This window comes from Narcine bancroftii, chromosome 3, assembly GCF_036971445.1.
Source record: "Narcine bancroftii isolate sNarBan1 chromosome 3, sNarBan1.hap1, whole genome shotgun sequence".
NCBI lineage: Eukaryota > Metazoa > Chordata > Chondrichthyes > Torpediniformes > Narcinidae > Narcine > Narcine bancroftii.
The window spans coordinates 244,804,463-244,815,486 of record NC_091471.1 but is presented as its reverse complement, the minus strand read 5'-3'; the positions used below and the strand labels follow the sequence as shown (position 1 = coordinate 244,815,486).

At 45.8% G+C, this 11,024-nt stretch overlaps 1 long non-coding RNA gene across 1 annotated transcript in view; it reads right to left on the bottom strand.

Annotated features, from left to right (window-relative positions):
- Nucleotides 1-1,213: 1,213 nt before the first annotated feature.
- LOC138756439 (uncharacterized) overlaps nt 1,214-11,024 on the bottom strand; it is a 79,212-nt gene continuing 69,401 nt past the window's right edge. The window contains exon 3 of the long non-coding RNA XR_011353071.1: nt 1,214-1,634. This is a non-coding gene — a long non-coding RNA (uncharacterized lncRNA). The remainder of the gene's footprint in view (nt 1,635-11,024) is intronic.

Below are 11,024 nucleotides of genomic sequence, written 5' to 3'. Positions count from 1 at the left end.
AAGTCTTCCATGGTCAGCACAAGCTTGATGGGCTGAAGGGCCAGATCCCCTGCTGTCAGTCTCCATGAGTTGCCTGAAGAGTTGACTGTCCCTCACAAGTCTGCAGACTTCTAAAATGAGTGGGGACAGTGCCAGTGGAGCAGAGTTCCATGTGAATTCACACCGCGTTTTTTTTTTGAGTTGGAGGAGGCAAGTTTAAAATTGAAAGGGTCAACTGAGTGGAGTTGCAGGTAGTGATGCTTTGTCCCAACCCCCGCGACCTGATCCAGGGTGTAGAACACTCCAGCTTTCTTGTCAGCTTTGGAACAATTCCCATTCCAGTCCTACTTGAGTAGCTCTCCCCTACTCTTCATCCTCTTCATTGACTGCTATGTCCTGTACCCGTATCAGAAGTTGAGCACTTCACCATGCACTTCCACCCATATAACCATATAACCATATAACCACTTACAGCACAGAACAGGCCAGTTCGGCCTTACTAGTCCATGCCGTAGCAAATCCCCACCCTCCTAGTCCCACTGACCAGCACCCGGTCCATACCCCTCCAGTCCTCTCCTATCCATGTAACAATCCAGTCTTTCCTTAAATGTAACCAATGATCCCGCCTCGACCACGTCTGCCGGAAGCTCATTCCACATCCCCACCACCCTCTGCGTAAAGAAATTTCCCCTCATGTTCCCCTTATAATTTTCCCCCTTCAATCTTAAACCATGTCCTCTAGTTTGAATCTCCCCTTTCTTAATTGAAAAAGCCTATCCACATTTACTCTGTCTGTCCCTTTTAAAATCTTAAACACCTCTATCAAGTCCCCTCTCAATCTTCTACGCTCCAGAGAAAAAAGCCCCAGTCTGCACAACCTTTCCCTGTAACTCAGACCCTGAAATCCTGTCAACATTCTTGTGAACCTTCTCTGCACTCTCTATTTTGTTTATATCTTTCCAGCCTTGTAAATTTACCTGGACTTCATCTGACCCCTCTCTCCCCTTTGACCTGTCTCCATCTCGGAGGACAAGCTATCCTCGGACATCTACTACAATCTTATTGACTCTCAGCTGCCTTGATCTTATGACTTCCCAACCCTGTCTCTTGTAAGGGAGCGATTCCAATTCCCCATCCTCTGCTGCATCTGTTCTCAGAATAAGCCATTCCACCCCAGGACATCTGAAATGTCCTCCTTCTTGAATAAATATGTTATTGATAGAGCCCAGACCTCTTTTAATTTTTAACATTTTTAATTTTAAATATTCAGCACAGTAACAGGCCCTCTTGGCCGATGAGCCTGTGTCGCCCAATTACACCCTGGTATGTTTTGAAGGGTGGGAGTAAACCAGAGCCTCCGGAGGAAACCCATACAGACACGGGGAGAAAGTACAAACTCCTTACAGGTGCCGCAACAGTGTTGCGCTAACTGCTACGCCACGCTAAACTTCCTCAACCTTCCACCCTTCTCCCACCTTCGCCCGGGCAGAACAAGGGTAGAATCCCTCCAGTCTTCATTTTTCCCATCAGCCTCCTCGTTTGACACAATATCTGCTGACACTTCCACCAACTTCAGCACATTCCCGCTAACTGCCGCCTCTTTGCCTCCTCGCTCCTGTTCATTTTTCACAGGGATAGGTCATCCTTAAGTCTCCCTGGATGTGTACAATTACAGAGAGAGAGAAATCAGTTGGTGTGGAGCAAAGGCAGCATAATTTTATATGTGCGGTTCATTCATGTGAATCTGATAAAAGTGGGAAAGAAATGTCCTTGAAAATGGTGATGTGTGTGCTCATTTTTAAAATTTAAATTTATCTACAATACAATAGAAGCCATTTCTGGCCAGTGAAACCCAGGCCACCTAATTCGATTGTCCGAGTACATACTTGGCATCACATATAACCTTGAGATTCTTTTTCCTGTGGGCACAGCAGAATTACCACTAATTGGTAGTGAAAAAAAAACTGTACCCAGCCTACACATATAAAATGATAAAGAGCTTTAAACAGATAATGAATATAAGCAACACAGAGAATTAAAAAAAAAATAAAGTGCAAAAGTACGAGTCCTTAAATGAGTCCCTGAGTGAGTTTGTTGTTGAGGAGCCTGAAGGTAAAGGGGGAGCAGCTGTTCCTGAACCTGGTGGTGTGAGTCTTGTGGCATCGATACCTCTTTCCTTCAGGCAGCAGCGAGAACAGAGTGTGCTGGGTGGTGTGGATCTTTGATGATCGCTGCTGCCCTCCGAAGGCCTGTTCTCGATGGTGGGTATGGTTTTACCCGTGATGTCCTGGGCTGTGTTCATTACCTTTTGAAGGGCTTTACGCTCAGGGGTATTGGTGTCCCCAGACCAGACCGTGATGGAGCCGGTCAGCACACTTTCTGCCACACATCGATAGAAATCTGCCAGGGTTTCTGGTGTCTGCAAACTCCTGAGGAAGTAGAGGGACTTTCTCACGATGCTATTAGTGTGGTTGGGTCCAGGAAAGATCCTCTGAGATAGTGATTCCCAATACTTAAATTTGGTCACCTTCTCCATCTGATCTCCCCAATGACATCCAATTAATCTAAAAATGCCATACATTTTGGAGGATGGGAGCAAACCCCTGCGGGCCATGGGCAGAACGTACAGAATCTCTGCAGACGGCAACCGATTCGGCCCTGAATCAATGGTACTGCAAGAAGAGTTGTATTAATCACTTCTTCTTTCCGACAAAGGGGGTTGGGGAGAAGAGAATGCGGCCTGGGGATGGGGTTGGGTGGAGTGAGTCCAGGCAGCAGGAAGTATAGAAGGAGTCAATAGAGAGGAGGGAGGAGGGTTGGTTTGTGTGATGGTTGGAACTATCGGCAGACTTGGACGGTACACTCCCCAACCCCCCCAAAAATTCAGTGATGCCCCTGGGCAGGGAGCAGCTGATAGGGATAAGTCAGTCACAGTCGAGTAGGGTCACCTCGTCTGAATGGGTGGGTGGGGGTGTCACCAGTGGTCCTGTTTTTTTTACGCTGAGCTGTCCAACGGATCGACTCAGCCAGTGGTCACACATTTCAGTTTCCCATCCCATTCCCTTGGTGACATGGTCTCATGCACTCGCAAATTGTAGGAACACCACCTCATCTTCCAACCGAATGGCATTAATATTGGCTTCTTAAGCTTTCGTTAACCCCCCCCACCCCCACACTTCTTACCCAAGTTCTATCTCTCTCTCCCTTTTCACTCTGTCTCCTTTCACGGAGCCAAAATCAATTCTCCCCTGATCATATCCAATTAACTTCTTTTGTTGGTCTGGGCCAGCACTGCCTCTATTCTGAGGTTTCCTATGTCATTCTTGGCTTATTCCGCGCAGAAGGGCTCAGGCCCGAAACATCGGCAATATATCCTTATCCACAAGATCTGCTGGGTTCCTCCAGTATATTGCTGCGTTTCTACTACAATGGCAGCATCTGCAGACTTCCGTGTTTCACCCAGCGCTCAGCTGAACCCAAATCAGGAACGGAAGGTTCTTAAAATCAAGGAACAGCAGCAAGGAAGATGCTGAAATGATGGATTAGGGCTATAATTCTGCAAAACATGAAACATATTGCCTGATAATTTTAAGAGACCTGCTGAAAGCACGTCTTTTATGTCTCCGTAATGAATGATACTTGGTGCAGCACACATTCAAAGAACATACAAGGAGTTGTAGCTAACCTGATTTGAGACTCCCAATGTTATCTGAGCAGGCCAAATTTCAAGCTGTAATCAGTCCTACTTCAAGTAGAAGGTAGTTCTTATCAGTGCAGAACAAATGCCGCAACAAGAGTTTATTACTCATCATGATTGTCCTCATTTCCACCGTGCACTTTTGTGTTTGTACTTGCAAACTGGAAAGATGAAAGAATTAATGGATCTATGGGAGCAGGATGAGAATGGTCTGGCTTCGTGTACACTGTCCACAGTGATTGGTGTCCCACCCAGTGCGATAACTCTCCCCCACCCCTTCCCATACCAGACCATACAGAATCCTTAGTAAATCTTTCTTGTACTAATGTTACTTGTAAATCGTAATTCCCGTTGATCTCTGAATGTATCGGCAAACAGCTAGAAAAATTAAAATTACACCAATACTATCACTAATGTATATATTTACATATAGAGGTAGTGATTGGTTGAGAGCCGTAGCCACGCCTCCTGCAGGTCATAAAGGGCTGCTCCAACCAGACCCAGGTCAGTCTGGTCTGGTCGACCGCGATGTACTACGCTCCAGTCCTGTCTTTTGTTAATAAAAGCCTTGGTTTGAGTGAACAAGTCTTTGAGTCATTTGATGTGCTAAACCTCTTTAAATTACAACCTCATTCTCAAAAAAGTTGGTTCACCAATACTAATGACTACAATATTGTCGCTAAAACACCAGAACTATGAAAACACCATCAGCAATGAAAACCACAGCATGTGCTTTAGGGTGCGTCTGAGCCCTTCTGTACACTGGCTGCACCTGGAGGCGACTCAGAGCTGAAGGGCAGATGGTGAGGGGGAAAAAAAGGAGCAGGTTGTTGCGGTTCTGGGAACAAGGCTGCAGGGAATGGAATGAGTCCGTGGGCAAGGTTAATGCTGTGGCCTTTCAAAATGCAGCAAACAAAACACCGAAGAGACCGGGCACAGACCAAGAGATTGCACCTCGGCTCTTTCCGCCGCAATAGCGTGGATCTCCCAGCTATTTCCCACCCCATTTCCTTTGCTAACTTGTCTGTTCATGATCTCGTGTACTGACAGACTGAGACCACATGTAAACTGGAGGAATAACACCTCATCTTTCGCCCGGGCACACTCTAGCCGGATGGCATGAACATTGACCTCCAGTTTTCATTAAACCACCCCCCTTCTTCGTTCCCCTGTCGCCTTTCCCTCAGCACTTTCTCTCTCTCTCTCTTTTCCTTCATGGAGCCAAAAATTAATTCTCACCTCTCCTCTTATCTTATCCAATTAACACCTTTTGTTGGTCTGGACTCCTCCCCCTCCCAGTGTTTAGTCATTATTCAGAGGCCTTTCTGTTCTGTGCTTATACCTTTAAGAAGGGCTCAGGCCTGAAACATCAGTAATATATCTTTACCTCCTGTGGATGCCATGAGACCTGCTGAGATCCTCTAGCATTTCTGTGTTTTTACTACAATCACTCTTTAACCCAAATACAGCACCCTCTCAGCTACCGGTGGGAGCAACTTTCCTGCTTCTCTATTCATTCAGAATTTTATGTTTCTATAACATCTCAAATTCTTCCAAAGTCCAGTGAACATATTCCCAGGTGACCTAATCTCTGCTCATAAACTAACCGCCTCAGCTCCAGAACTCACCTGGGGAACCACCTCTGCACCACCTCCCAAATCAGTCTTTCCTTTCTCAAGCAAGGAGGCCAGAACTGCATTCAGGACTGCAGGTACAACCAGCACCCTGTACATTTCAAGTCAAGTATATTGTCTTCTGCTTGCACAAGTACAACCTGACGAAACAGCATTCTCCGGTCCTTGGTGCAATACACGCAGACACACAACAAGGCACAACACATATATGGACAAACAGTACCTATGCAGGATAAGTATTCATATAAACAAATAAATTAATATTGTTTTGTAAATTTGAGAGTCTTGGGCAGCCTTGGATTTGCAAAAGAATCTCCCTGCTTTTAAATTAATTCCCTCTGATGTGACAGATTATGTTGTATTTTATATTGCATATAGATACGTTTTAAAGGAGATAAATTTTTAGTTTAGGTCACATACAAACACTTCCAAACTGAGTGCCTTTGCAAAAACTTTGAAGAGTTTCCAAGGGACTTCACTAATGGATTGTTGTTTTGAAAAGCAACAAATGAAAGAGATTGGAGGATTAGGTTGGGAGCCACAGGCTGTCTGGAGTGCAGTTTGCTGTTCAAAGAGGGTCAGGTGGTTTTGCAAGCTGAGAGAGTAAAACAGGTTTTTCTCTGAAAGAGAGAGAGAGAAAGAGAGAGTTCTACAGTTCAACAGTTCAGCAGCAGCCACTGGGACTGGAACAGGACGAGCTGGCAAGCTTGTGGAAAAAACCCCATTTGGAAGATGGGTTGTGAGTTCTTAGTTCAGCCTGGTCAAAGCCCTTGTGGTCCATACAAGAGGAGAGGACTGGCTGCCTAATGTTTCACTTGAAATAAGGGAACCAAAAAGGAACTCTGTGGTGACTAGAAAGAAAGAGGTTATCATCTAGAAAACCCTGAACCGGCAAGTTTCTTCGGCAAGACACTGACGTGGATCAGTTTGTGTCCAGTGAACAACAAATCTCTCTCTGAAAATCAACAGGAACCTTCCAGAGCAGTAACTATTTACCTTTCAAGCACCAAAGCCTGGTGAACTTCATAAATGTTAAATTCTGGCCACAGTATAAGAATTGCCTGCAACCAGCAAACTTGGAGGAGTGAGATTGAACTGTGAATTAAAGAACTTTTCTAAACTGACTCACACATTGCAGACACGTGCGCTTAGAATTAGAAGGGGATTAAATTAGATTAAGTAATCCTATCTCGGCTGCACCATTTCATCAGATGCAAGGATCGACAATGAGATAGACAACAGACTCGCCAAGGCAAATAGCGCCTTTGGAAGACTACACAAAAGAGTCTGGAAAAACAACCAACTGAAAAACCTCACAAAGATAAGCGTATACAGAGCCGTTGTCATACCCACACTCCTGTTCGGCTCCGAATCATGGGTCCTCTACCGGCATCACCTACGGCTCCTAGAATGCTTCCACCAGCGTTGTCTCCGCTCCATCCTCAACATCCATTGGAGCGCTTTCATCCCTAACGTCGAAGTACTCGAGATGGCAGAGGTCGACGCTGCTTAAGATCCAGATGCGCTGGGTGGGTCATGTCTCCAGAATGGAGGACCATCGCCTTCCCAAGATCGTGTTATATGGCGAGCTCTCCACTGGCCACCATGACAGAGGTGCACCAAAGAAAAGGTACAAGGACTGCCTAAAGAAATCTCTTGGTGCCTGCCACATTGACCACCGCCAGTGGGCTGATATCACCTCAAACCGTGCATCTTGGCGCCTCACAGTTTGGCGGGCAGCAACCTCCTTTGAAGAAGACCGCAGAGCCCACCTCACTGACAAAAGGCAAAGGAGGAAAAACCCAACACCCAACCCCAACCAACCAATTTTCCCCTGCAGCCGCTGCAACCGTGTCTGCCTGTCCTGCATCGGACTTGTCAGCCACAAACGAGCCTGCAGCTGACGTGGACTTTTTACCCCTTCCATAAATCTTTGTCCGCGAAGCCAAGCCAAAGAATAAGATAAAGTTTGATCCTGTTCTTCTGTGGGATACGGGAAGCAAGGCACCCGCGGTCATGGAGAGAAAGGGCAAAGGGTGAACGGTAGGTCCCTGGAGCTGTGACTTGGCAGTTTTGTTTGCAGTGCCACAGCTTTTGTCACTGATCCCTGCACATTTATAATATTCATATTATGATTCCTTCTACCAGCGGAACTAGGACCTGCAGGCACATTAAGGTATGTTTGAAAAATCTTTAAAATTTATAGATTTCTTTCAAACAGAAAATGGCTATTTTCTGGGTTTCACTCTGTATTCACTGTTCTATGTTATTCAGCAATGATAAACAATGTCAAGCTTTTAAGAGCTGGGACCATTATGGCTTAATGCACTCTGGATAAATAGACGGATTGTTATGATAGATACTGGTGCCAACACAAGGTTTATCTTTGGTTTAATAACTCCGCAGTAAATAAAAGGCCCCAAAAAACCAACAACACTGACCTTAAATATTCCACTTAACCATCTCAATGAGTCGCATGGAAAATTACAAGTGAACTTTGAACTCTCAGGATTCGATTTCACAGGCCACATTTTTACAAATCCCTGCAGCAGGGAATCCTCAGTGTGGCTGAAAGAGATTGTCATTAATACCCTCCGGTTGCCTTCAACCCAATGAGAACAAAGACAGTTTTTGGACAAAAATGAGATCCTTGCCCATGCTGGATCTTTAATGGTCGGTAGGTGGAATATCTGCCGATTGAATCATGAAATACTTTAAAAACCGAGACTTCAGGAACTGAGTTACAGGGAAGGGTTAAAAAGGTTAGGACTTTATTCTCTGAAGTGCAGAAGAATGAGGGGAGATTTGATAGAGGTATTTAAAATTATAAGAGTAAATATAGATCGGCTTTTTCCTCTTAGGGTAGGAGAGGTATAAACCAGAGGACAAGGGAAAAAGTTTAGGTGGAACATGAGGGGGAACTTCTTCACACAGAGTGAGGTGGGAGTCTGGAATGAGCTGCCAGCTAAGGTGATGAATTCAGACTCACTTTTAACATTTAAGAAAAATTTGGACAGGTACATGGATGGGAGAGCCATGGAGCGCTATGGACTGGGTGCAGGTCAGTGGGACTAGGCAAAAAAAAGGTTCAGCCAGACTAGAAGGGCTGAAGTGGGCCCGTTTCTGTGCTGTAGTGTTCTATGGTTCTATCTGGAATTCAAGCAACCAGCTAAACAATTTGTGGAAAATAAATCGGTAAATTTAAAATTGGCGTTTCTTGCCATTAGTTTGTCAACCCTTGGTCTCAAGAAACTGGAAGATCCACTTCTCCGGAATCTACCAATCTCCATAGGTGCTGAATACCAGAGATTTTACTGCAGTGAGAATGCATTTTTTGGATAATTGTGGGAAATTTAGATCCTGCCTCAATGAGTGTCTCAGTGCTAAATAGAGTGGAAAACCCACTGGCAATACCATTAAACTTTTCAAAGACCTATTCCCCTTAACTGCAGAGATTTCTTTCCCAGAAGGTAGCTAAATTACAGCGCTCAGAGATGGGATTGAGAAACAAGAAGTAATGCAGGTTGACTTTATTGGGAGAGGATGATTGAATGAACCAGGACTCTCAACAGCGACTGTCACGACTCTACTCAAATCCCCAATTTGTCAAAGTATCTGATACTTGTTCCAAAAACTCATTCTAAATGAGTAAATAATTGGCACACTGACACTCTGGTGGTCCTCCCACACTTTAGCAAGTCGCAGGCCAGAAGTATTGAACTAATTATTATCAAGAGAGACAAGGGAATATAGATGGTGGAATTGTCGACAGGCAAGGGGCTGTCACTACTGTTGTCTGAGTGGTAAATTACTTTGTATCTGAGGCTGCCACACAAAAACCGTGCTGGAGAAACTCAGCCAGTCTCATCACCGTCCGTGGGAGGTAAAGATATATTACCGACGTTTCGGGGCCCAAGTCAGCAATCACACAGCCAGCACCAAGAAGGAGAATTCACGGGCATTGGCTCCCCCTCCCCAAATGAGGTATTGTCGCCCCCCCCCACCCCCCATCCACAGCACTAGGGTCACTAGTCTCCATGCAATATAAGCAGCGCTTTTGTCTGTACGACAGAGAAAGGAAGAAGTGTGACGGCGGCACATAGGAGGTTCATGGCAGGTAGGCACCACCACCGCACCCTCTCCCCCCCCACCAGCTGAGCGAGTTTTCAAATCCCTCCATGGTTACCCTAATGGCCCCCTATTAGACTTGTTCTGATCACTGCCGGTCTCGCAGCGTCCACAGGAGGTCAAGATACTTTACTGATGTTCTGGGTTCTTGACCTGCTGTGGACGCTGCGAGACTGGCGGTGATCCTCCAGCATATACTGCGTGTTTTTACTACCATCACAGCGTCTGCACACTTCCGTGCTTTGCACCAATGGTTACCCTTAACTTCCAATGGATGCTGTGTGGCCTTTCAGAATTTCTCCTTCACATTGTGGCGATACAACCACAACACTGGCTGCGCTCCCACCAGCCTACTGCAGGAGGCAACCACTGTACCTGCAGGTAGGCAACCTGGGAGGCTGGCCTCGCCTGGCCGGCTGTCAATCACCGGTTCATATTAAAGATTCGAGCCGGCCCCTCCTGGGGTCAGTCGGACACGTGGAACCAGCAGCCAGGCACACGTGGAGCTGATTATTAAGACTGGTGTGTACAGAGTTTGAGCTGATTAAAGCCTGTAGTTCAGTCTTCTTGTGTTTTGTGTACTTCACTCGACTCCCACCCCCCCCCCCCCTGCCCACAACCCCCTACAGGTTATCTTGTTTAATGGAGTGAAAAAAACACAAAAGACTGCACTGCTTTCAACACAGAAATGCTGGAGGGACTCTCACAGTGTCCAGAGGAGGTAACTGACATTTTTCTCATACCTTGAAGAATGGCGCAGGCCCGAAATGTCAATAATCTATCTTGACCTCCTCTGGACGCCACGAGACTGGCTGAGTTCCTCCAGCATTGACTGTGTTTATTTTTCAAAGACGTTGGTTTTCCTATGGAGGTTGCGTGATCCTCTTTAGCTCCCGTGGGTGCTACGACCGGTTGTTTCCCCAGCATTTCTGCGTGTGTTTTCACTACGATCACAGCACCTTCAGGCTTTGGCGTTTCACCCTCCCCCCCCCCCCCCCCCGAATGCAGTACACTCTACCAGTGCCAACAGCATCCCTACTTCTATCATTTCATAATTTTATGCTTCCAAAAGCTCCTCAAATTCTTCCAAAGTTCCAGCATGACAAACATAAATAAATCTGATTTGTTTTAAATGGACCTGATCTCGACTAATAAACTAACTCCTCATCTCCAGAATCAACCCAGTAAACCTCCTCTGCATCACCTCGAAAGCCAATCTATCTTTCCTCAAGTAATAGACAGTAATTTGCCAGGGACATGAGTAACCTGCAGTAGTAATCAATCTGCAGGAAGAACTCAGAATCAGAATCAGGATTTATTGTCATGAACAAGTCATGAACTGTACCCTATACATTTCAAGTCAAGTCTATTGCAATCTGATTGCATAAGTACAAACTGACAAAACACCATCCTCTGGTTCTCGGCGAAAAACATGCAGACACACAACCAGACATAACACAGCAGTTCTGTGTTTAATGTTCAAGCCCAGCAGTTATTCCATTAGAGGGCGTAAAAGCTGCATGTCTAGCAATGCCTTTATCCTCCGGTCAGCCTTGCTGGGCACAGAAACAGAGAGAAGTAGAGAA